This window comes from Cryptomeria japonica, chromosome 5 (assembly GCF_030272615.1).
Source record: "Cryptomeria japonica chromosome 5, Sugi_1.0, whole genome shotgun sequence".
NCBI classification, from domain to species: domain Eukaryota; kingdom Viridiplantae; phylum Streptophyta; class Pinopsida; order Cupressales; family Cupressaceae; genus Cryptomeria; species Cryptomeria japonica.
In genome coordinates this window covers 363,372,068-363,392,749 of record NC_081409.1, presented here as the reverse complement: position 1 = coordinate 363,392,749, position 20,682 = coordinate 363,372,068, and the positions used below count along the sequence as shown (strand labels likewise).

At 38.1% G+C, this 20,682-nt stretch overlaps 1 protein-coding gene across 2 annotated transcripts in view; it reads left to right on the top strand.

Moving 5' to 3' along the window:
• The window catches only part of LOC131034674 (probable calcium-binding protein CML21), a 171,459-nt gene that overhangs the window by 55,380 nt on the left and 95,397 nt on the right, over positions 1–20,682 (top strand). The window contains exon 1 of one of the 2 annotated variants that reach the window (XM_057966250.2): positions 7,367–7,599. The exons of the other annotated variant lie outside the window; for it this stretch is intronic. The gene's annotated coding sequence lies outside the window, so the exon portion shown is untranslated. Of the gene's footprint in view, positions 1–7,366; positions 7,600–20,682 lie in introns of those variants that run through there. 2 annotated transcript variants of the gene reach the window in all.

Sequence of the window (20,682 nt, the reverse complement as noted above, 5' to 3'; positions counted from 1 at the left end):
GAAAGAACCCATCGCAAAGATCGCCAAGCGGACCTCCTCCGAGGAAATAGGAGCAAGGAGCTGACAGTTATCCTCCTCCCCAATGGCATTAGGGAGCTTACTCAAAAGCCTGTCCTAGAGGGACTCATTGTCTCTTCCAGACTCAGTATACATATGGATAAAGAAGTCAGTGGTAGTTTGACCAATTAGGGAGTCTCTAGTGATCTCCTGACCAAAGTCGTCCTTTAGACATTGATAGAGTTTCTCTTTTTGTGAATGCTCGCTGAGCAGTGGAAGAAAGCCGAGTTTCTGTCACCCTCTTTCAGCCATCGAATTCTAGATATTTGTTTCAAGTAGATTTCCTTCCAACTCTTTCAATATTCTTCTTCTTCAACAAGAAGAGAGTGAGGGGGGTCACCTGCAGCCATACTGCTCTGGAATTGTTCAAGTCTAGAGCACAACTCCTTTTTCTTTTTGAAGATGTCACCAAGGGTTGCCTTATTCCAACCTTTTACTTCCCTGCAGATGAGGTTCAAATTCTCAGCAATTCTAAACATAGTAGTCCCTTGGAATGGGGTGGCCCACTAGCCCTTGACCAAGTCTCTGAATTCGGGTGGGAGGCTAGTGTAGAGGCACCTAAGCACACAAGCATACCAGGAGGTCAAAAGTCATAATATGAGCAATTTTATTGTATTTGAGTCATTCATAATGTACTAAGGTTATTTGAGTCCATTGAATCATAATATGTAAGGCTAAATGAGCCATTTTGTCAAAAGATATCATATTTGGTCCATCTCGAAGTGTTAAAAGTGTCCATGTAAGGGTTAGAGTCATTTATGTCAAAAATGCAAAAAATATAAAAATTGCAAAGTTGCAACATTGTCAAAAAGTGCAACAAAAGTGTAAGAATGAAATCCATTTGTCATGAGGTTGTTAGAGTAGTTATGAGGAGTTAGAAATGGTTTATAAAACCATGTTTGGTCAAAATCAAGGGGGTAGAGCAGTTTGGAGGGGATTTGATAAATATTATCCATCAAACCCTCAAACTGTCATAAGGTTTTAAGGAATCTGTGACTCTCATAGATCCATGGAGGGTTGCATTTGGTGTAATTTTATATGTAGATGTTATTGAATGATAACTTAATGAAATATCTTTCAGATGAATCATTTCTTATGCATTTTTGTTGCAAATCTGAGTGTGTATGAAATTGTATGGCTTCATTAATGATATGAACCATTGGGAAATGTGTGGTAGTGAATTACCTTTCATTTGAATCCAGTGCAAGGGTCATAAGTGATTGGATAAGAGAGATATTGAATTTCCTTCCTCGTTGCCTGGGAATTTCCTAAAAACCAGGGTTTGTATGCTAAAAGCCCATATTTCATCATTCCATCGTGGGAATGGTCTACAACCCTGGGGAATGATGAAATAACATGTATAATACTTGTTTCATTTGGATTTGGGAGCAGGAAGTGTTGTTTTCTATTTTTAATATGATGCCCTAGACTTGGCATGCTATATGTGACAAGTCTGTGCAAGGGTAAATGATTGCCAAAACCAAGGACAACGGACCCAAGAGTGATGCCAAATGGAATGAAAGTGATCCTTGGACATTTATAGGCCTTTTTCAAAAGGTTATCTTGCAAACCAATTTGATGTTGAAGGTTTTTACTCAAAAATTCCCAAACCCGCTAGAAAAGGGCAATTAGGCCTAAATAGGGTTAGGGTATTTTCAGACCAAACCCAGATGCAAATCTTTGAAATACTTTGAAGCTTCAAAAAGGGTATTTGGATATCAAATTTATTTTGTGTCTTATTCAGGGATTTTAGAAGTTAAAGTAGAAAAACAGTAAACAAATGCTTAATGCTACTAGCCCAATTTACCAGGTTGATAAGGTCAAATTGCACTTGGGGGTTGTAAGGGTTGGTTAAAGCCTATTAGAATTTTGTGTTGATCAATTAAAAATGTTCAAGGCCATACAAATGAGTTTCTTCACCTTTTGAACAAAGATCCACTTTGTAGGGGGGGTTTATGAAGTGAGTAGGCTTGGTAAAGAAGGGTAGTTGGAGTAGGGGTGAGTGAACCTTTGTTTGCTCAACTTGTTAGAGTTGTGAAGATCCTTGGGAAGGATCAGTGAAAATATTTCAAGACCTTTGGAAGGTCATTAAAGTTGGACCATTGGATGATGCCAAACCAAGACCCTTGAGAAGAAACCAAGACAATCTACTCATTTGCCCAATCCCTCTGCATCAGAGGCCCACATAATCTCATAGAGGAAAGGGGGGAACCCAGGAGGGGTCCATCATTCCAATGGAGGAGGAGGGGGCTATGATTAGAAGGAGTCCTTGGGAGGGTCTTTAGGTAGGAGTCATGATTAATATCCTAGTTGGCAGATACAAGTAATCTATACAATTTGACTTGAATTAGATGATTGTCTTTCCTATTATTCGACCAAGTGTAGGGGACACCCTGAAGATCGAGATCAAAGAGGCTAGTAATATTAATAAGATTAGCAAGATCTCCCATGCTATCAGAAAAATCCACAAGACCTCCACATTTCTCAGAGGGGTAGAGAGGGGTGTTGAAGTCTCCTACCAACATGTAATGAGAATTCTGGTCAACAAGGATGAGGTCAAAAATTTCCTCACACACCAGATGCCTTCCCACTTTGGAATCGGGGGCATATATATTGAACAGGTGCCAGTAGTGCTCACCATATTGAAAAGTAACTGCTAGGAAGTTATGAGTGCTAACATAGATCTTTCCTTGGACTTTGAAGGGGTCCCAGAGGGTAGTAATTACCCCAGACACCCCCAATGCCTCCACATACAAAAAGGCAGCATTTAGCCAAAGTTTACCAACAATGGTTGTAAAAGTTTGGTAGGACATTTTCACCTCCTGAAGAAGACAAATATCAAGTTTCATTTCCAAGATATATTATTTTGTAGCAAATTGCTTCTGGGGACTGTTAAGACCCCTTATGTTCCAGGAGAGGAACTTCATTTCTTATTCTTGTTGAATCCATCAAGGGTCAGTTGTCTTCCCCTTGCAATATCCCTTGCCATAACTTTATGTCTCAACACCCTCTCTATTGGTCTTCCAACTTTACTCTCAATACCCACATTTGCCTTCTTAGCTCTAGTTTTCTTCTTCTGGGTCAGCCAATCCTCATTATCCGCTGGGGGAGAACAGGGTGGTGATAACTTCACACAAGAAGTTGATAGGGGGGATTTAGCCACTCCTTCTGATGTCTCCTCCTTGCTAGGGGGATAGAGATGGGTTGTGATTAACAACTTATTTTCACCCGGAGGGGTCATAACACCATAGGGGTTGGAGGAGGGTTGTGGGGTCTTGGGGATAGATATAGGAAGAGGCTTGGGGGGGAGGTAGCCATCACTCGTAGCCAAGGAGGGGGAGGCAGGGGGACCAAGGGATAGCCGTAAACTTACCACAGGGGGAATTTCACCCTCTTCCAGAGGCACAACTGGGCTAGATTTCTTCACTGGATCTACAATATCCTTTTCTTTCAGCTTGGGTTCTGCAGACACTGGGGTCTTACATTTAGCATACGTGTGCCCTTGATTAGCACATTTCTAACAAAAAAGAATAGCATTTTCATAGACAATGGCCTGGGACCATTTTCCCCACTTTGAGTTTAGAGAAACAAAGTTGGGGAACGCTTTGTTAATAGCAACATTGACATAGAAACGAGCATAAACCAACCTGGATTTAGCAAGAGTGACTGAGTCTGCTGTAACATAGCTGCCGAATGAGTTCCCAATCCAGCGGAAGATCTATTCATCCTAGAATTTTAGCAGGAGGCCAGGGAGTCTTACCCAAATAGGAGCCATGCGATTGAGTTTAGTTGAGGGGTCAAAACCAGGCTTCCATTTAGCAAGAGTTAGAATATGTTTTCCATAGGCCCAAGAGCTTGAGAGGACAAAGATCGGGTCTTCCTCCGTAGTAAATTTGAAAAGGAAGAGACCTCCTAGCGTTGCCGAGATGTCAACACTTCCCTTTAGTTTCCATCTTGCTTTAGCCCAATGCCTAACCATGTCAATAGATGGTCTGAAGGAGAAGAAGCGTCCAACTATCGCTAGGTGAAGGGATGAAGCGATTTTATCCATGAGACTATATGAGAGATTGATCTTCATTCCTTCGTCAGTTTGGGTAAAGTTAGCCAAAGCCGCTTCCAAAGTCGTAGAAGTGGATCCAAGAAGGGTTCTTTTCCAGTTAGATTTGGAATCTTTCTTACCAATCTCCGCATTCTTTTTCCTGGAAGCATGCCTGGCCCGGGGGGTGTATTCTTCTTGTTTGCTTCAGGGTTATCCAATCCTTTGTCCTCATCATTCAGGCCAGAATCCGTCAGTACCAAAGATGAAGAGCTAGAAGGAATATCGATCTTGGCGGTCTTTTTCGTATGACCCATAGACAGTGGGGTTCTAGAGGCGGAACTAGAGGCATGTGAAATGACTGTGGTATCGAGGGGGGGGGGTCCGGTTGCAGGGAGAAGGGGAACTCCCTAGAGGGGGCGATCATACAATCGGTTCAAATTCGAATGATATTAAAGGCGAGAAAAGTTGCAGATCTCTAAGCACAAGAAATGGGCACTAATTGTTGCATCTTATTTAATTTGTTAATTATTACACACAAATCTATTTTATTAATCCAAGTAAATTTATGCTTATATGTATGCAAATTTTCTTTTTTGGATCAATAATATAGATTTATATTAGATAATAAAGGCTTTTATAAAGTTCAAATAGAGGTTTGTGACATTCTACCACTAATGAGTCATAAAATATCCAAACCAAAATACAGACAACCCACCACAAAAATCTGCAACCCCGCTATACTACCATATACCAATTTATATTTCTGAATATTTCATACTTTCTGGACAGGAGATTGATAGACTTATGCTATATAAATCCTTACTAACAATATTTGCACATATAAAAATTAAAAACTCCGTATAAACAAAAAGGAAATGACTATAATTATGACCAAACAACATAGCTAGGGCTTCTTCACCTCTGGCAAATGGCACACTAAGCCAATAATATCCTTTCTTGAATTTTGGTTTCTTGGATTTGTACTCAACATTAGGCCCAAACACCTACTCTGCTCATTCTTTGTCTCAAAGATAATCCTTAATGTATTCCAATCCCACTTGAGCCTATGTGACACTCTTCCTTGTCACAATTTGCATGTCACAAAAGAAAAGGTTGCATGGGAGGGTTAAACTATGTCACATGCATCATTTTCCACCTTTTATGATAAAACCTTCTCTTGGCATTTCCATCACCATAAGAGTATTACCATTCTTCTCGAACGCACTCCCTCGTGACCCACTGTACATCTTCCTTAGAACCTAGTTACAGACACCAAGCAAAGAAAATTGAGGTAATATCAACATTCATTTTGTACCTAAATTCCTACCTTGTGTGGGTAATTTTGAATTCATCCAAACTTTGCCAACTCATCTCTAAAAATAAAGATTAAAGACAGACTATATGATTTATGTATACATTTTTTAATTTTCTATAATGATTGGGTAAACTAATTAGAAACAAAAATTGAATGAATGCAATAGTATCTTGCCTTGGCAAGAACTAATAAAATTAATATGTTTGTTCAATCTCCACACAATTGCCTCACCCTTTTTTATTGCAGTATTAATTATAAGAGAGTTCCCCTTAAGATGAAGTTTCAAAATCGATAGTTCAATCACCATTTTAACTATTGAGGTAGTTGCTTGAGCTTCAACTTCATTATTCGTCCCTTCCATAAATGTTTTGACACCAAAAGCAATAATATCTCCATTATAGTCTTGAGCCATGTAGCCAACATCAAAATAACTTATATTAGGTTCCAAGGCCTCATTGAAGTTAATTTTTATCCATCCCTCACAACCGGATCAACCTAGGAAGGCCCATTAACAGGTTGACTTAATAGGCTGACGTGTATGCATTTTATTGGATTAGCCTAAATTAATCTTATTAGAAGTTTATTTTCCTTTTTAGTTTTATTGATGGGTCATCAATGGTGACAATTTAATGACAATATAATTTATCTTATATCTTATTAATGGATTATAAAAGGTGATTGAAACATCAAATTGAAATTCTCTAACATAGTGTAATCATGAAATTTACATATCCATACTATTTCCAATTTAATTTTGTGGGAATGTCGTAAAATATGTATGTATCGACAAAAATAAAATCTTGGAAAAAATTGCTCTCACTCCCCTATTCTTTAATTATCTCTCTATATAGATATTCTCACATATTTAGTCCTCACTTTATCCTTATACACATATACTTAGATATATTCACATAAGTCTTGCATTTAGTGCATCCGTTTCTACCCTCCCACCAAAATATAACCATTATACACTTGTATGTGACCATTTGTTGGCTCATTCTAGTACTTGTCCTTGGGCCTTTCCTTTCTAAAATTCAAATGCAAATTTTAGTAATCCATTTTATCTTCCTTCCATGAGCTAATAATATACATGATTTGTGAAATTTTATGCTACGTCCTAGTATTTAAAGGCATATATTTATCATTCTAAAATATTATTTGGAATAAACTAGTCCTCTCTTATCTTAGAGTATTAAATAATTAATCATTAGAGGCATATATATTTAGATTTGATGTTACTAAAATGAGAAAAAATATATAAATCATTATATGAACCTTTCTTGCCATCTTTGCCTACTTAATTTTTTTGAAGATTGACCTAATAAGAAAACATGTCCCCTTGTAATACTAATGACAATCCTTCAAAAGTTTTCTTAAATATTATTGGTCCTTAGATATTTGAGAAAGGCAAAAGAAACATAGGCAAATTAAGTGAAGTGGAGTTATGCTCATTACTATATCTCCATGAGTATATTACCTAGATTCACAAACATGACCTTATAGAACATATATTATTTTTTGGATCTTCAATTGAATTACAAATTGCTAAAAAAAATTTAATTCCAAGATGTCCAGATTTTAACACCACACCATATTACATTCTTTTTATAATTAAAAAATTAAATACTTTTATTTTATCACATTTACTTTTCATAATTTACTATTTAATATTCTTATTTTTTAATATTACCACATATCTCTATTAACTTATAGTAATGTATATATTGTATTAGCCTAATTAAGAGGCTTAGGAAAAGTTTATTTTTACACGTAGTTATTGTTCAAATGACCTTTTCTAAACATTATTTTTTTTAAACGAGGGGTTTAACCCTTGAAAATCAGCCCGGTGAAAATGACACCATTCGAAAATATAAGCATGACACCATCGAAAGATTCTGAATACAAAATTGACACTACTCAACTATAAAGTTGACACTATTTTGTAACGTTCGAGAATAGGAACTGATGCTGTCCGACAGATTCGCCAATAGAAAATGAAAAAGTGATTAATGAGATTTTTTCGTTGGAATTGGATGCCAGCTGCTGAGCTTTGGTAGGGAACGAGGAATGTGCCGGCCATTATAAAATTCTGATTCCGTTTCTTCATTTCAAACATTGAGTTCTATCTGCATTCTCTGCCTTGTATTCAGAGTTTTATCCTTGTTCTCATCATCATCTTCTATATCTGGTAAGTACTATTTACTTTAAAATGACAGATGGTTATATTCTAATGTGGGTCAGTATTGAGTCTACTCTAGTTTTTTCTTCCTATTCATGTTGCCGTCATTTGTTCAGATTTCTTATATGTTTATATATGGTGGGCTTGCGTTTATATTGAATAATTTGATTGAATTATGCGTGTTTGAATATGTTCCTTCCATAACATGTATGCCCAAATGTTAATGTCAATGCCTTGTGCGCTTCTATTGGAAAATGGGTTTAACTGTGCCTCAGCATCCTTTCAAGCTTCTGAAGGCTTCATGCGTTTCCTCTTTTAGTGGGTGCTTGTAACGGATTAAGGCATTGGTTTGGGGTTATGATGTTAACGGGGTTAGTTTATGCACATGTAGGTTCCTGAACCAGTTTCCCGAGAGGTTAAATTGAGTACCTGCCTCTCTACTTCTTTGATCCTAATGATGTAGCTTTGATTCCCTTGTGGTATATGCAGAATAGAGTTTATGCCAAAGAAATTGTTATGATGTCCATGAATACTTGGTTTTTGAAGTCCAGTGCCTGAAATTGTAGCTTCTAAACCATTTGCGGAGAGGTTACATCGGGTACCTGCCTCTCTAAATATTTGATCCTAATAATGTAGTTTGTATAACTTATGATACATGCAGAAAATGGGTTTATGCGAAAGAAATTGTTTTGATGTCCATGGATTCTTGTTTATCAAATTTTAGTGGTAAAAATACTATCTAGTGTCTATTGGGATGCACGGTTTGGTGGTTGATAAACTCTCCACAGGGGTGTCAAACCTGCCAAAGGCTAGCCAATCCTAGTGAACCCAGGATAGTGCTTAATTACAGAAGGAATTGCGTCAGGACTGCAAATGGTAAAAACCCATCAGTCTCACTTCTGCATTCTTGCCTAGAGGGGTGCGTTGTATAATTGAGTATGGGCTTGAAATTCTAAGTTGGTGCCCCAGTGATGTGATTGGTATGCAATTGTAAAGAGAATACTGCACTAAAACGTCAGTTTAGGCCTTTGACAAAATTGACATCTATTAATTTGAGGAGAAAACAAAATTAATCTTTTCTTATGTATGCAAAAACTGCATTTTAGTTATCCATTACAAATTTTGGAGTATTCTGGATAAATTGAATTTTAAAAAACATATACAAATAGAATTCCAACAGAAATCACTAGGAAAGATGCAAAGTTTAGCAAGCTGCTCACAAATGACATTCCAACTGGAAGGGCAGGAAACGCTGCACTTAGAATCGATTTCAAGTTTCTGCGGATAATGTTTGCCAACCTCTTTTAATCTACTTAACAACGAATATTTTTTTGGAATTTAGTCAGAGATCATGATCCCGCATGGGCAAAACACAGTAAAGATCATATTTGTTTTGGGAAACTAAAGGACACTTCCCAAGACAGTGCCACAAGCATGCATAGATTTTGTTGCCACGGGCAATGATGTGGAAAACATCATGAACAGAAACTCTTCAGGTTTGCACATGCAAAGAGGAGGAAGCACGGAAACATGGGTGGGTAGCATATACCTCCACATAGAATACTCTAATACATGGAAATCTCCATCAACAACAACTAATAATAAGATTTTGTATTAATACTCGTGACTGGTTAAAATATCCTAATTGTTTAATTTCATAGGCTACATAAGTATGCAGTGCTATATATATATAATCCAGGCGATGCCATATAAATTATAATACAGGCAATTAAGATTTGATAAAGGTGGCATCAAAAAGGGGAATGCTAGCGATTCATAAAATAAAAGAATTTAATTAGAACTGAACTAAAGTTTATGATGGCAGCGATTAAAGATGAGGGGTTGTAACTTTTCCAAGGGCAATAGTGAAAAGTTGTGACTGCCTCAAACATGATATATAAAAGGGAGATCATTCCATTGTGGAGAAGATCATGAGCAATCAATTGGGAATGAATCAATGAATCAATTTGGAAATAAATTATTATTCTCCAAAAAGGCAGCAATGAAAGGTGGTGATTCATTTCATGTGAAGGGTGGTGTCTCCTTTAAGAAATGGATATAAAAGGCAAATCAGTTCATTCATTCATCAAGAAGGGAGAATGAATCATCAAATCAACAAAGTAGACTAACAAGCAATCAAATCAATCATCAATTCATCTTGGAATCAAGCAAACAATCAATTCAACAATCAAGCAATAAATCAATCAAGCATTCAATCAAAGAATCAGTCTTGAATTTGAGGAAGTGAATTGCAAATAAGGAGGACAAAAACCCTCTCAAGTTCATAAAGAGACTTAAGGATGAAAAAACCCTTATTTCTCCTTATCAAGTTTGGATGAAAACCCAAACTTTGGTAAGCCCTAAAGGACAAAAAATCTCCAAGGGTGAACTAAGAGTTTTAAGGATGAAAACCCTTAAATAGTCTCGGCTAGTTAAGGATGAAAACCCTTAAGCTCGCCACTGCTGAGTTAGGGATGAAGACCTCTGATTCAACATTTTTGAATGCTATAATGTCCACATTTTTGGGTTCTTTTGCTTTGTAGTTAGTTTTGTTCTCCAGGGTGTGTGCCGGCATATTAGAGTGGTTATTTGATGTTACTAGTGAGTTCAGATGGCCTAGAGGACTTAGAGGGCACTTTCTGTGGTTATTTTTGACTTTTTGTGTGCTCTCCAAGATTCTTGGAGAGAGCATCTATTTATAGTAAGTCACCTAGTTGGGTTCAATCATTATCATTCATCATTAGTATCACTTCAATGCAGTTAGTTTTCAATTTCGATGTATTTCAATCATTTGCATAACTCGGGCATAATATTGAGCTATTTTTTTAATTAAATTTACTAAGAGCACTATTTTAATTAAACTAATTTAATGGGCACATTAGTGTTATAGCTTGTTGGAACTGTCTCATGTCCTTGCAAATGAATACAATAGACCGCAACTTTTTCTAGACTCCTTTAAATTTAAAACCTAGGCACCATAAATTAATAAGGAGGCGGACCTAGGTTAGAATGATTTAATTACCAGTGAATGGACACAGCAGGGCCGACTTAGATGCAAAGAAAATAAAATAATAACAATTTTTTCTTGCTGGTTTGGTGCCCTCTTTATGAGAAATAATTAAATCAAATTATGTTTAATTTATTCTATGGGCCGGCCCATTATGAAAGGGTGCATTAAAAGGGTAAGTGAACAGTCATCTTAATTTGACGGGATACATCTTTTAATCAGTCTTCCCTCTTCATAGGGGTATGATATGATATAAATAAGAGTTGAGATGCGAGCAAGAAGGGAGAATATCAACGGGGAATAGAAATTATAAAAGAAGTAATCAAGAGTAGAACCTAACATAATATTACTCGCCTGAAATTAGGAAGTTGAATAAGTTTTGTGACTTGGATTAAGTAGGTCTAAGTCTGATTATTGGATCAAAGAGAATCAGATCTGATATTGATAATAGATTCAGGCATACAGAAAACTAATATTAGAACTGTGATTTGGGCAAAAACTAGGATATTTACCAAAGGGGACATAACAAATGGTATCAGAGCATGATTCTGCCAGCCCGAGGGACATTTACAAGTGGTATTTGGTGGTTATAAATAAGAAGTTATTAGAGATCATTTTATCATGGATTCAATTGAGTATCATTCCGATTAAACAGCAGATCCGAGCAGAATTAGTGAGCAGAATCAAAGGCGAATTGTAGCAGATCAAAGACCAGAATTAATGGCGATTTGTAGTAGACCTAAGATCAGACTTAAGGAGCCTTTGTCAGCAGATTTTGAAGGTTTAATAAGCAAATTATTTCAAACTTTCTGAGCAGATTGAGCATACCTTATGAGTATAGAACATCAAAGTTCATGAGCCGATTCTGAAGCAATCTATTGCAGACATTTTCCAGATTTATGGGCAGACATTTTCCAGACTTGTGAGCAGATTTAAGTAGATTTGTGAGCAGATTGTATCAGACCCTCTTGAGCCGAAATTTTTGAAGAACATTGAGCAGATTTTGAAGCTGTTTTGTTGCAGATCTTAAGGGTGAACATGTACAGACCTTTGAGTAGAGTATAAGCAGATTTTTCATTTAAGAAACAATTTATTTTTGAGCAAATTGGTAAAGAGTTTCAGAACTAATTGAAGAAGGAGATCAATCATTTATCCTTTTATTTCTCTGGAGGTTGGTACCTCATTTTTAAAGAGATTGGTGTCTCTTCCTGAGTAGGTGCTCAGTAGTGGGGATTGGTGTCTCTAGGGGGTTAATGCTTCAGTTGGCACACCAAGTTTAAAAACTCTGACAGTAGTGAATGCATAATTTTAAACAAGTTCATACTGCAATGGCAATTATATAGGAGACATATCAGTTATTACAATGAATAAAGGTCATTAGGACAATCTAAAATTGTTGAAACAATCTGAGGATTTCGTCTATATGGAAAACTTCAAGAACATACTTGCAGACTTATATCAAAGGCAGAGTTGAAATATAAGATGACAGTCCATAGAACGTGATAGAGAAAGGTCAACATTGTGTTGCATGGATGAAGTTATGACAGTCCAAAAAGAGACACGACTTTCTAAACCAAGAAGAGGACACAAGAGGGACAAGCGTTTTGAGAATTAACCCTACATGGAAGGGTAATGAGAAGTGACAGTCCTATCACTGAGATAAGAAGCAAGTTAGATTACTCCAAGGGTTGGAAGTTGGAACTAGTCCTAGTTGGACATTCTTGGCTCTTGTGGGCCAAGTGATGAATTGATTACCCTAAGGTGGCATTGGTCATAGTTGGATGTTCTTGCCGCTTGTGGGATGTGAGGTGAATGGCCACGATTTTGATGTGACGCGCTCTCGGGCTTAGTTGGGTTGGGCAGTTTACTGACGCCCTTTCGAGTTCCTACGGAACTAAGCAATGCTTGGTAAAAGGTTGATTAGCTAGTCATAATGTTTATTGTAATCTGCCTGTTCACTATGTCTACATATATTCATGTGTATGCTCTGCGTTTAGTCCATGTCTGATGCGTTCCCAACATGTCTATTCCATGAATCTCTATGATTATTGCATTGGGTTGAACTAGAATATGAGAATAACAAGAGTAAACCAAAAAGATATGAATTTATTGAGAGTAATAGATATGTGCCATGCTTCTAATCCTCATCTTAATATATGTTAAGATCACCCATGCTTTAATGCAAAGAGATATCCATAGTATGGTGCAAGTGTTGGGTCAACCAAATTAAAGAAGAAATACCAATCTCCAAGGGTTGATTCATTCAGTTTTTAGAAACCTACATTGCTTGAGGACAAGCGATTTTGGGAAGGATAGATTGTCATCTCCCTGCAAATGAATACAATAGACCCCAGCCTTTTATAGACTCCTTTAAATATAAAACCTAGGCACCATAAATTAATAAGGAGGCCAACCTAGGTTAGAATGATTTAATTACCAACGAATGGACATAGAAGGGCCGACTTAGATGCAAAAAAAACAAATTAATAATAATTTTATTCATGCTAGCCGACCTCAAGTTTGGTGCCCCCTTTTTTAGAAATAACTAAATCAAACTATGTTTAATCTATTCTATGGGCTGACCCATTATGAAAGGGTGCATTAAAAGGGTAAGTGAACAATCATCTTAATTTGAAGGTGTTGTGACTTTTTCACACATCGCCCCATTGCAAAGGGGGACCCCCACTTTTTTCCACTTTCTAGGGTAGTGTTGATGTGTTTTTTATGCACATGCGAATACAGAATAAAATACCTAAAGGTACCTTATCCTCTCTTGAGCAAAGTTTCCCGATTGTTGAAGATCTCGCTGAAGGATCAGTCGAGGCAACTCCAAGGTTTTTGTATGTAGGTTCTATACTCGGGATAAGCTCTCTGTGGTATGATGTGATTTTGCTGGAATCACAAGGGGACTTACACTTGATGACTGAACGTCTGATTCACTTTGAATATTACTGGAACACAGGATTTCACTAGTCTAGACTTTGAAAAAAAAAGGAAAAGGATGAGGGCGAGGAAAGGATCTAATTCTGACACTAAGAATGTAGGAGCAATGAATAACCTTTGATGAAATTCTAACTAAGTCTTGTTTTGACATCCCAGGACCATCTCCACAAGGTTAGTGCGATCTTCGGAGGAAAACTTTATGATGTTCAGATCATCGCTACAGGCATAGACACCATCAGGTTGATGCATATCAGTGAAGAAGCGACAATTGAAGTTAAGCTTAAACTGAATGATTCCAGTTGACTACACAAGGCAAGTCTGCAATCAACAAACTGCTAGTAGTATGGATATACAAATTTCACCATCAATCAAACACATTTCTTCCACTCATCTAATAACATGAAATCAAATATGAGAAGTATAGAGACCATGCAAATTGTTGAATCGACCCATAAATTTCACCATTTCTTCAATGAAGTTTTACAAGTCTTTTACAACAACATCTTGGCAACAATCTTTGCCTTCTCTTTCTATTCTACTTTAATTGCTATTCTATCAATTGACTATTCACTATTTCTAACTATTCACCTTCTAACTACTGACTAACTATTAGCCTTTACAAATGAGGAGCCAGGGCTTATATAGTGCCCACAATACAATTCAATGGCTCAGATCAATTTGAGATGAATGGCTGAGATCTTACAATGAAAACCCTAATTAGGGTTTGTTACAACGAACTCAATTCTGGCCAATGAAATAATAGCATTATTTGGACACATGTCTTCTCTGGAATATTCGACCAATGGATAACCAAGGTAGGTACTCGAAGTTAGTGCCGTCTTTGATGAGTCAGGTGCATTGAATCTGGACACGTTGAGGCGGATCAATCCGACTGGAGGAGTGATGACTGGGATGCCACCTTGTCTGACACTTGTTCAATTCGATGATGTTGAGAAGATAACTTTAATTAACTCTTCTGAAACCATTTGCTTCCCCAACGGACCCTTGCTTTAACCTCCTTTGTCTTTGATGTGCAGGATGGATGTTGTACCTTTCCTTGGAATGCTGGACTGGAGATGTCGTCCTTTGATGATGCTGGGCTGGAGGTGGTCGTCCTTGATCTGGTCTTCTTTCAACTGCAAGACAAACCAAAAGATGATTAAGGACACATAATAAATTCATTTCAACATAGTATTTTACACCTTAAATCATCAACAAAAGATATTAAAATGAAGTTTGCTCAATATTCTCCCCAGGGACAGGCCTTATAAGAATTTCGCCTTGGACCCTTTGGAAGGGTCAGGAGCGAATTTTGCTATTTTGCCCAATTTAGACCTCTCTTCAATATTATTTCACAATTAGCTCTTCGCTTGGCCCAAACAAGGTGAAAAATAGTAGTTTCAAAGGATTTCGCCCTGGACCCTCTAGAAGGGTCAGGAGCGAATTTTGCATTTTTGGACAAATTCCATCATGTCTCTACTCCAAAATGCCTTCCAAGGCAAGCATATGCTATCCTTCTCCTCACCAAAGGCTAGGAATCCACAACTTGACCTTCCTCATGGGCAAACTAGGTGATTTTGGGAATTTCGCTCTGGACCCTCTGGAAGGGTCAGGAGCGAAATTCCTTCTTTAGGATTCATTTTACACTTTCTTTACCTCAATTCACCCTACAAGGCTTAAATAACCTCCCTCCAGTCTTTTCATGCCTTAGGAATCAAAATCTTGTCTTCACACAAAGGGGAAATAGTGATTTTGAAGAATTTCGCTCTGGACCCTTTGGAAGGGTTAGGAGCGAATTTCTTGATTTAGGCTTATTCCTCCATCATTTCAAGTTGAATTCACCTCGAAAGGCTAAAAAACACTTCTCCTCTCACATCCAACCCAAGTTTGACTTGATTTTGGAAGGGAAATAGGTGATTGAAGAATTTTCACCCTAGAAGGGTTAGGAGCGATTTTCATCATTTGGCTCAATTCCTTCAATCTTGATAATCATTGGCAATTTGGAGTCATTCCTAAGGCCTTCTTTGATCCTGATCCACACTAGATTTGGCATGAAACTAAGGGAAAAGATAGGTTTTGCACAATTTCGCCCTGGACCCTCTGGAAGGGTCAGGAGCGAATTTCCCTTTCTAGCCCAAAATCATAATTTTTTGAGACAACAATCAATTCAAGGACAAACTCAAGGGCATCCCTCACCTTGGTCTAGGCATGGCTTGGCACAAATCTTGGAGAAAAGGTTGGGTTTTAGGATTTTCGCTCTGGACCCTTTGGAAGGGTCAGGAGCGAATTTCCCTTTCTAGACCAAAATCATCATTCTTTCAATCCCAATCTTCATTGCAAGGTAAAATCTCATCTCTCTTCGCCCTAGGAACAAGGTTTTAAGCTCAAGCAAGGTTAAAAATATAGGCTTGTAAGGAATTTTGCTCTGGACCCTTTGGAAGGGTCAGGAGCAAAATTTCCTTTCTTGGTTAAAACATTCCTTCCTCAACTCTTTCAAACATTCCCAAAGGCCACAACATGTTCATTCTCCCTTTCAACATGCCTTGGACATCAAAATTTGGTCGAACAAGGGAGGAAATGAGTCTTAGGTAGATTTCGTTCTGGACCCTTTGGAAGGGTCAGGAGCGAAAATCTTGAGTTAGACTTTGATTGCTCATTCTTCAAACTTCAATCTTCTCTGGAGGCAAACATAGATCATTTTCCACCTAAGGAACAAGGTTTCATGCCCAAACAAGGTAGCAAATGAGGTTTGTAAGGAATTTCGCTCTGGACCCTTTGGAAGGGTCAGGAGCAAAATTCTCTTTTGGGCTAAAATCTTGATCTTCCAAATCATCCCACTCCCTCTCAAGGAAAGAACATACTAATTCCTCCTTCATCATGCCAACGCCTAACCAAAACAAGGAAGAAAACAAGAGATATAAGGATTTTCGCTCTGGACCCTTTGGAAGGGTCAGGAGCGAAAATTATGTTTTGAGCTTGATTCTTGACTTTTCCAACTCCAATCCTCTTTGAGAGGCAAACATAGATCCTTTCTCTTGCATCTCCACCAAGATCCTGACTTTGGCTAGAGGGAAAATGAGTGCTTTCAAGAATTTCGCTCTGGACCCTTTGGAAGGGTCAGGAGCGAAATTCACTTTTTAGGCTAGAATCCTTCATTTTTTCACCTCCAATCCTCTCTAGACAGTAGCTAACATCATTCTTCACCCAAGGGACAAGGTTTGTGGTCTAAGCAAGGTCAAAAATTAGGTGTGTAAGGAATTTCGCTCTGGACCCTTTGGAAGGGTCAGGAGCGAAATTCACCCTCCTGGACAAAATCCTCACTCTTCAATGCTTCAAACATTCTCAAAGGCAAAAAACATGTCCAATCTCCCTTTAATCATGTCTTGAATGTCAAAATTTGGTCAAACAAGGAAGGGAATGGGGTCTAGGAAGATTTTCACTCTGGACCCTTTGGAAGGGTCAGTAGCGAAAATCTTAGTTTATGCTTGATCACTCACTTTTCCAACTTCAAACTACCTCAAGAAGTAAACTTAGATCATTTTCCACCTAAGGAACAAGGATTGGATCCCAAACAAGGTAGCAAAAGAGGTTTATAGTGAATTTCGCTTTGGACCCTTTGGAAGGGTCAAGAGCGAAAATCATCCTTGGGCTCAAATCTTGACTTCATTTTCACATTTCCTCATTCAAACAAATGTTTTTACCTTCATTCAAGCCTAGGAATGCGTTAGTTCTAGGTTTTGGTCAAAGTAGAATGTCATATGGAGAATTTTGCTCTGGACCCTTTGGAAGGGTTAGTAGCGAAATTTGACATTTTGGTCTCTCCGTCAGGATCATTTTATGGAATATAACATTTAAGTATAAGAAAGAAGAAAGATCTCCTTATACTTTAAGTTATATTCCATATATACTGTCAGGATGTTTGAGAGTGGTTTCGGACCTCCAGGAGTTATATTGCAAAATCTAGTTTTTGGAGGATTCTTCAGTTTTCCAGACAGTCAAATTTCAGGATCAAGACATTCTAGACAGCCAAATTTCAGGATCAGGATATTCCAGACTTAGCCAAATTTTAGGGCATTTGAAGATCAGGATGACATTCCAGACTTCATAACTCACCAACTTGACCTAGCTCGGACCTTCAAGAATGATACTCACTCACCAAGCAAGACACAATTAGCAACAAGATCAAAACCAGGTCCTAAGGAAGACTTTCAAAGAAACCCTAATTTTGGGGCCCCAAAGACTCAACCTAGCTCAAGCAAAGCCTGCTGTCCAGGTGATCCCCCTGGCGACACTCGAAAAGAAAAGGCTAACAGACAAACCCTAAAACCTAGAAAGCAAAACCCCATAAAGCGAAAAAAAGTAGGGGTCCCCATTTGCAATGGGGCAATGTGTGAATACGTCACAACAGGTAGTAGTTAGAGTCTTTTGCTATTAACCTTTGTATTGGAGAGGTATAGTTGGTCAAGAGGCCAGGAGTCAGAAGGATAGCTCTTCCGGTGAGGGGTGAAATGAAGTGATGTGAGATGAGAAGTCAAGTCAAGAGGGTCACATAGGGCAAAATTTGTCTAAGTATGGGGAAACTTCCATTGCTTATGCTCTTGGAGCGAACTTCCTTTGCCTTGGCATTGGAGCAAATTTCTCCTTGGCCATCAAAGTGGAGTGATTGCACTTTTTCTAGAGGAAAGTAGCATGAGGAAGATGAGATTAAGATTGATAAACTTCCTTTGCTTCTTTGTTGGAGCGAACTTCCTAAGTTGACTGACCTTGCTCATTAGCTTGGCATAAGCAAGAGATAGAAGAGAATTTGATGGAGGAATCTCTTAGATCAAGTCTAGCTAAATATGTAGGTGTTTCCTTCATCATCCAAGTGACCCAATTGTACTTCAGTGAGAGGTGAGATACGAGAGCAAAATTTGACCAAGTATCCAAGAATTTCCATTGTTCCTCCCTAGGAGCGAAATTCACTTCCTTTGCTCCAATCTTGGAGTGAATTTTGCTTCCATTGCTCCCCTTTAGGAGCGAAATCCCTCTCCAAGCCTTCCAAATCATCTAAAATTACCTCTAACCATCATGAGATGTCTTGGTTCGAACAAATGAATGCAACCTTTGATCAACAACCTGAAATGGGCTAAGTGTGGGGGCCATTTCCATTCCTCCCTCTTAGGAGCGAAATCTGTTCCTTTGCCCTCACCTTGGAGCGATTTTGCTTCTTGTGCATATTTAAAGGCAATTTGATGAATTTCAACTAAAGCAAACTTGTTTTGATCATTAAAAGGATCAACTTCATCAAGTTCATCATGATTTTGACCAAGGAATGGAGAGGAGATGGCAAATTCAAGGTCACTACCATTGCTCCTCTCTAGGAGCGAAAAACACTTTTGTTGCCCTTGGTTAGGAGCAAAATCATCTCCAAAGCATTCATTGAGGGCTCTTCATGATCCTTTTGTGCATGAAAGCAAAACCTAAGGTATAAGTTGATAAGACCGAGTTAGAGGATGAACTTGAGTTCATTTCCATTGCTCAAGGTTCAGAGTGAAAAACAATTCCTTTGCTCTCTTCCAGTAGTGAATTAGCTTCTAGAGCCTCACATGAGCATGATTCAATGCATTTAAGTTGATGGAATGAAGGCAAATGAGACAAAAATGAGTTAAGTGTCAAATTGGAGGCTACTTCCATTGCTCCTCAGTGGGAGCGAATTGCACTTCCATTGCCTTGGTTTAGGAGTGAAATTCCTTCTAAGGTCTTCCTTGAGGTCAATTTGGCACATTTTCACGCATGAATGGCTAAAAAACTTAAGGTTTGAGTTGATGAATGAAAGGAAGAGGATGAAATTGAGCTAAGTGTCCAAATTACAATGATTTCCATTGCTCTTCAATTGAAGCAATTTTTACTTCCGGTGCTCCTTATTGGGAGCGAAAATGCCTTCCTTTGCTTGAGATTGGGAGCAAAATTGATCTCAAAGCCTTCTTCAAGGTTGAATTGACTCCTTCACGTGCATAGATGGCAAACTACTCAAGCATGAAGTGATTAAAAGCACATTTGGAGTCATTCCCATTGCCTTCTCCTTGGAGCTAAATCTTCTTCCATTGCTCCCCTCCAAGAGCGAATTTCACTTCTATTGCCCCAATCTTAGAGTGAAATCATCCTCAAAGCATTTGATGAAGGTCATTTAATGATTTTGCACATGAGGATAAAAATCTTTAGAAAATGAATTGGTGGAATGAAGGAGGAGGATGAAAATTTGGTTAAGTATCAAAAAATTTCCTTTGCTTCTCTCTAGGAGTGAATTATGCTTCCATTGCTCCTCCAGTGGAGCGAATTCCCCTTCCATTGCTCCTTCTTGAGAGCGAAATACCCTCCTAAGCAGTTTTAAAGATGATTTGATGACTTTTTCACAAGGAGGATAAAAACTTAAGGTATGAATGGGTGATAGGAGATAAGATGGTTAGAAAGTGAGCTAAATTCAATATCACTTCTATTGCTCATCCTCAGGAGCAAATTTCTCCCTTTGCCATCCAAGGAAGTTTATTGAAAGGTAAGTTGCAAATTTTGCTAAGTGTTGGAGAACTTCCTTTGCTCTCTAACTGGAATGAATTACATTTCCATTGCTCCCTGATAGGAGTGATATTCCCTTCCTTTGCCTATCCCTAGGAACGATCTCCCCCATAGATGCACATATGAGACCTGCAATACATAAAATCAGAGATCATGTCAAATTAAGAAATTGTGAAGGTTATATATCATGTATGTTTGATACCATATTTGTTTTGTTTTGCAGATGTGAAAGGAGGATGATGCAAATTGCAAAGCAACACCTTGAAGAAATAAGAGGAGGATTGCAAGACCCACACCACCATGCAACTTCAAGGAGAAAATTTCACCGGCAAGCATAATGATACCAGCAAGGTGACTACACAAGAAGCATTCACTTATACAAGGACATGATCCACACATCCAAGGATGTGGATGAAATAATCAACATCATGAAGGGAATCATAAAGAAAGAATTGGAGTGAAGGAACAATTATGACATCAAATGTTCATTCCAAGGCAATATCAAGATTCAAGACTAAAAGGGAGTCAACATCTACACCTTGCACCTTCATGACGTTCAACATTGAGATATTCAAGAAGATAGTTTC